Below are 6,998 nucleotides of genomic sequence, written 5' to 3'. Positions count from 1 at the left end.
GTTTGTGCTGCAGTGTTTTCAAAGCACACTCGTTAGACTAAGGCTCCTGCTGCTGGCTGCAGTGTGTTGTCTAACAGGAGTTGACCACGGTTAGGACTTAAGCTTTCAGTACACAAATGCTGAACATCACTTTCTCCTTTGTGAAATTTGTGCTTTCTTTCTACTTACAGCCTCAGACTAGGAAATGTAAAAGGTATATCCTGATCAAATGATTGCAGAGCACTTTAATCAGGTTTTTTAGTTTTTTGGGTTTTTTTAATCGGTCTTATATTAATTTCTCTGGTTAGTTAGAAATCTCTGTATTTTGAGCATGGTGGTACTTTTCTTCCCCAGTTCTTGCATTCTGTAGTGGTCCTAGCAAATTCACAGAATGGGTCAGGTTGGAAGGGACCACAATGCATCACCTGGTCCAACCTCTGTGCTCAAGCAGGGCCATCCCAGAGCACATGGCACAGGATTGTGTCCAGGGGGTTCTTGAATATCTCCAGTGAGGGAGACTCCACAATCTCTCAGGGCAGTCTCTTCCAGTGCATAGTCACCTGCACAGAAAAGTTCTTCACATTCCAGCAGAGCTTTCTGTGCATCACTTTCTGGCTCTTGCTTCTTGTCCTGTTGCTGGGCACCACCAAGGAGAGCCTGGCTCCACTGACATCCCCCCCATTAGATACTGGCAGACACTGATAAGGGCCCTCAGTCATCTCTTCTGGAGGCTGAACAGGCCCAGCTCCCTCAGCTTTTCCTTGTAAGAGGGATGCTCCCTTCCCTTAATCATCTTTGTTCTCCACGGGACCTGATCCAGGAGCTCTGTATCTCTTGTCCTGAGGAGCCCAAAACTGGACACAGCACGCCAGGTGTGGCCCCCCTAGGGCCAAGGAGGGGCAGGATCACCTCCCTTGATCTGAGTTACCTCCATATTTTCAAAATACCTAAATTTAAGAACAACATATATTTTGTTGTGCACATAACTCCCTCAAGATAAGCACACTTGTTAAAGTAGAAGATTGAATTGTGGACTGAGAAGTTTCAATGGATATTCTTAACTACGTCTTTAACTGCAGTCCTTGAAATTTTGCTTATGTCAACAATTGAGTAAAGGTGATGCATGGGGAAATGCATGACCTGCTGATGAACAGCTGTATAGAATAAATTGTCTGCAAGAAAAAAATAAGTCTTCTAATTATGGATGTGTGGCACTCATTAGTATCAGAACAGTTGTCTAGGTTCCGTGTGTAAACTTGACACTGAATTTGGAACATGCTTGAGAGAAAGATCCTCTGATGATGAAAGCAGGACCCATTCTCACACAACTGCAGTGGTATGTGTCATTAGGGTGAAACTGGATTTTAGGGCAACATTTTAAACTAGTGGATACTGTTCATATTTTTGAAAGACAAGTCCTGCAGTCTCTTAAGTTATTACATTTGAGCATCTGTCAAAGCACAAAACCCTTTATGAAGCTGGAAAATTGGCCACATAATGCATTGATAGCTATTACACCAGGTGCCCTTACTTGGGGAGGCTGGGACTGGAGAAAACCTTACAAATTACCCATAATTTCACTTCTTAAAACAGATGTCACTTCTGTGTATTTGAAGCTTCTAAATGTATTTTTCCTTAAGCCCCCATAGCTTTGGAGTTTTTTGGTTGTTTTGATTTTTAGATTATTATTTACAAATTATTATTTACACAAAGACTGTCCCCCCCTACCATGCCTTTTCATTCTGAAAGACTAAAGTAGCCTGCTTCCCTCCTTCAAATTCCCTTAATGCTGTCACTTCCTATCTGCAGCCTGCTCATGCTGTTTGAGGAGGGGGAAATTTACCACAAAAGGAAAATACCTGAGAATATTTCTTGTAACCTGATGTCTTTGGCTTCTTGTTTCCCTCTGATGAGACCAAGGCTCCTGGGCTGGTTACTTTGTCTTCTTGAGCTGCAGTTCCCCCAGCTACTGCTTTGGTGAGAGTAGACAATTAAAATGGGATTTACCACAACTATCATGCAAAACTGGTCTCTGTGACAGATGGCCCTTTTCATGAAAGGTAGTGCCAGTAAACCCTGCTTCCCATTCTTCTTTCACCATCAAGTCAAGCACCAAACAAAATAAATTGGATAAAACACCGAAGCTAATTTGGCAAGAATACTTTCTTGCTCTAGTCTGGGGAGGGATTGGGGTTACCCCAATTTTTAGAGGAGTAACAGCACTAATTACATTAATTTTGTTCTCAATCACTCTTGCGTGCCTTTAGTGCTGTTGGGTACAAAGTCTCAGACTAGCACATAAGATGCAGAAAGCAAAGTGGTAATACAAGAACTTCAGGGCACAATTATAATAACATTACTTTTAAAATGCTTTTCAGTATGAACACTGAAAAAAATGCTACAATATAAATCAACTAAATTCCTTTAGACTTTCAGGGCTAGTTCAATGTAGACCAGTTGCTGATTAGAGTGAAATGAAACTGTTTCAGGGGAATTTTGTAAATCCTCTCTTCCTCTTTCTCTACCCTCTTCCTATATAAGTTCTTTTGATTATACTGGTTCTAATAAAGCTGCTCTGCAAATTTTAAGCTTGAAATTTTTAAGTAAATGTTCGTTCACTTTACTTCCAGGCAGGTCATATTTTTCAGCTGAAAATTACAATCTCTGAAATGTGCACATGGCTTTAGGTTTTATGAACTAGCTACTATATTAACCTTAAATTTCTAGTGATACTTCTGAAATGCAAGAATTGCTGCCTGTTGGGCTGCAGTCTCTTCTTGGGGAACAGACAGTTTGCAGTGGGACACCTGCAGCAGCAGAACTGTTGCCTATCAAATGGCTTAATGCTTCTCTGTGCCCTGCAGACGCATGCAAAAAACCACTGAGAAGAGTTGGCCTGAGCTTGCATTTGGGAAGTGTGGGGATTTCATCTCTAGTGCCATAAGGGATACTTAATAATAGCTGTTAAAAATGCTAATTCTTCACCTTCAGCTGTTTAAAAATCACATATTCGAGCCTGTTTAGTGTGCTGTCACAATTTGTGAAGTTCAGTTGCAATACTGAGCACAAAAATAGAGCCTCAAGAGCTAAAGAAAGTTCAGCAGATGCAACACATTCAAGTCTTCTCTGAGTTCATTGTTGCAGTACTTGGAATATTCCATTTGCTAGCTAATCATCCTGTGTTTACTTCATGTAATATGTGGGGAGTCTTGGATGAACAGAAGATGTCGAGATGCCCATGTGAGAACATCAGAGTGAAGGAGGGAGATGTGCCTCAGACAGGCTGTCTTCAGTGGAGCTCCCTGAATTGTGCAGTAGCACACACTTCTTCCTCATCACTCTTTCAGTGAAACTAATTCTGTCTCCTTCAGTGGTTTAGGCTTCCAAACTGCTTTCCCATTCCTCTACTTCCTTCTTCCTTGCCTTCTTGCAAGAAAAGCAAAAAACACATTACTGCATTTATGCAAGTGGGAAAACGAGAACGTGAATTCGTGAGGCCAGTGCTGCCAGTTCTGAGTGTGAGGCTGACTCAGGCTTTAGTGTGGCATTGTAACACAGCACACAGTGCCAAAGAGCCCCTGGGGCTCTCTTGATGAAAACAGCCATGCAGCTGTGGCCTGAAGCCCCCTTATTGCCAGTAGCTGGCATTTACTCAACTGCTTCAAGGAACTCCAGTCACGGTTTTTGAAATTATTCCAACATGGGGGCAAGAAGTGGCAACTGTCATAGAATTATACTGTGTACACTGCAATCTCCTCTAGTGAGGGCATCTTCTCCATTGGTGTTGCTTTTTGGTCACTGTGGAGCGTGTCTTGGAGGAGATGTAATGAGGGAGAAAACTAGGTCACTCATCACTGATCTGCTTTCACTACTGTCCCTCTGTGTGCTTGGCTGACTGGAGATGTTACCACAGCTCAGCATCTAACTGTGGGGTTGCTTCTCTGCCACCATGTCCTGCCCTTTAGCTCAGCTCCTGCCATTCCAGCAGAAGCTGTGGCAGGCTAAGGAAGACTTCTTTTTCTGGAAAAATGTCAGGTGTAGCACATAACCAAACAGAAATTAATAATTGTATACCTGGAATGGGATTTCCATCACATCACAGTCAACCAGTTACTGTTTTTGCATTAAACCCTATTGTTGCTTAAAGTAACTGTTGTTTTAATTGCCTCTTTAAAGGAAAAATACTGTACTGGAAAGTTAGTGTGATAAAAAGGTGAAGTACACCTGCTATACCTCTGTGAAAAACAGCATAATGTAATGCTTTAAATATTTTCAAGATACCAACTCCTGTGCTGATGTTCAGTTTCCATTCCTTCTCTGTCACATGACCTTACAGTTCCCTAGTTTTGCTCTCATTTTGCTTTTCCTGAGCCTCTTATAAACAAACAAACAAATTGGCCTCAATAAGTTATGCTTTAAATGGCAAGCTAACCTTTATCATTCATGCATCGTTGATATGTATTTCCTGGAGAGGGCCTGAGCAGGAAAACCAGCTAAAAGACAGTAGAAACTGGAAAGAGGTTGCCATCTATTTTGTCTTTTGTAGTCTTTTGTGTTTCTGTGGCTCCTTGAAAAGCAGTCTGTCCTCAAGACAGTTGTCTTCAGTACTAACATCTGTATTCATGATCTAGCAATGCTGCATGAAGGCATTCTAAAGACTCATAAGGGCAGGGCTACGAAATAGCCTTAGATGCCACTGAACACCTTAAGAGACCTGACAGCTGCTTCTATCTTGGTTAAGTCCTGTCCCTGTCAGACCACACTATACCAGCCTAGACAGATGCTTTGTGGCTTTGGAGATATTCAGCCAGTTGTGAAATATTATCAAAGAAGAAAAGAAAATGAGAAGGAAATTTCCTTCAGGAGAGAGATGCCAGCTTCTGTAATGTAATCTAATTTATAATGTACTAGTGTGAAAAAAGGTAGCGAAAGCACTGGGGACATATAAGTGGTAACAGCAAATGTTCCTGACTACACCTACCTGCTCTGTCCTGTAGTCTGGGATGCTGCCCAGAACCATGTCAGACTCATCCCAATCTCAGGCAGAAGCCAGGGCACACCCATGGTGAGACCTCATTTGTTTTAATGGAAACGCCCACACCTTGGGAATCACAGGACTTGCCCTGCTCATTCCCCTCACAAGGCAATTCCTGCAGCCAAATATGTTTATGGCAGAGTTTATGTATGATCCTGCCTAGGCACACTGTGTGTTCCCCTGGGTTGTGCTTTCTTACCCGGAGAAGTCAGGCACACGCCTGCTGGCACACACTCAGCAGCTCAGACCAGCTGCTTGGGTCTGGCCCATACTTCTGCATCTGCCCAGTTAATCTCTTCTTTGATCTGTAGCAATCTTCCATTTCCTTGAATTTAAACAAATATAACTGAACTTGACTATGAACAACCATAACAGCTCTGTGGGTAATACATCAGTGACATAGAAGCAAACATAGCACACCTTTGCTCACACATAAAAGGTTTGATCTACTCTTAGTAGGCAACAAAAATTATAGTTCCTTTTAAAAGCTGATTTGGGCTTTTAAAATATGGGAGTATATTAGATAAGATAAAGTATGGGAGTATATTAGAAGAGGCTTGGGGATGTGAGTGTTTTCACTCATTAACAAGAACTGTGTTCAAAGACAATCCTCCTGCATTCAGCACAGGTGAGGCCACACCTGGAGTGCTGTGTCCCGTTCTGGCCCCTCAGTTCAGAAGGACATTGAGGTGCTGCAGCGAGTCCAGAGAAGGGCAATGAGCTGGTGAAGGGTCTGAACACAAATCCTGTGAGGAGTGGCTGAGGGAGCTGTGGGGTGTTTAGCCTGAAGAAAAGGAGATTCAGGGGTGACCTTATTGATATCTAGAACTGCCTGAAAGGAGGATGTAGCAAGGTGAGGGTCGGGATCTTCCCTCAGACACCTCATGACAGTACAAGAGGACACGGCCTCAAGCGGCACCCAGGGGAAGTTCAGGTTGGACAATAGGAGGAATTTCTTCACAGAGAGTGATTAGACACTGGAATGGGCTGCCCAAGGAGGTGGTGGAGCCCCGCCCCTGGAGGTGTTTAAGGCAAAACCGGATGTGGAACTCAGTACCGTGGTCTGGTTGGTGTGCTGGTGTTCAGTCATAGGCCAGACTACATGATCTCAGAGGGTTTTTCCAAACGAATTGATTATGTGAATGCAAGGAGGGCAAGTCTGGTTTAGGGTATCTCTTCTGATACCGCAATCTCGTGTGAATAATCTCGTACACTTTAGTTACCCAGCCCGGCTGGCGGGCCGAGCCCAGACCGGGCCCGAGGCGGGTCCCTCACGGCCGTCCCTCACGCGGCCGCCAGGGGGCGCGCCTCTGTCCCGCCGGGCCCAACGGCCGGGCAACCGCCGCCCCGGGGCCGCCATGGCCGCGCCCGGCCCGTCCCGCCCGCTCCGGCCGGAGCCTCCAGCCACCACCGCTCCTGGCTTGTCCCGCTCCCTCCGCCCGGAGCCTCCAGCCACCACCGCTCCTGGCTTGTCCCGCTCCCTCCGGCCAGAGCCTCCGGCCACGACCGCTCCCAGCTCGTCCCGCTCGCTCTGCCCGGAGCCTCCAGCCATGGCCATTTCCACCTCACTCCGCCCGGGGCCTCCAGCCATGGCCACTTCCACCTCGCCCAGCTGGCTCCGCCCGGAGCCTCCAGCCCTGAGCACTCCTGCCTCGTCCAGCTGGCTCCGCCCGGAGCCTCCAGCCATGGCCACTTCCACCTCGCCCCGCTCTCTCCGCCTGGAGCCTCCAGCCACGGCCACTTCCACCTCGCCCAGCTGGCTCCGTCCAGAACCTCCAGCCATGGCCACTTCCACCTCGCCCAGCTGGCTCCGCCCGGAGCCTCCAGCCCTGAGCACTCCCGCCTCGTCCAGCTGTCTCCGCCCGGGCCCTCCAACCCTAACCACTGCCGGCTCTCTCCGCCCGGGGCCCCCGGCCCTGCCCGGCCCCGGCCCCCCCCGGCCGGGGCCGCGCCCCCCGCCCCGCCCGCCGCCGCGCCCCCCGCC

Source organism: Zosterops lateralis (genome assembly GCF_965231275.1).
Source record: "Zosterops lateralis genome assembly, chromosome: 1".
Taxonomy (NCBI): domain Eukaryota; kingdom Metazoa; phylum Chordata; class Aves; order Passeriformes; family Zosteropidae; genus Zosterops; species Zosterops lateralis.
This window is presented reverse-complemented; position numbering follows the sequence as displayed.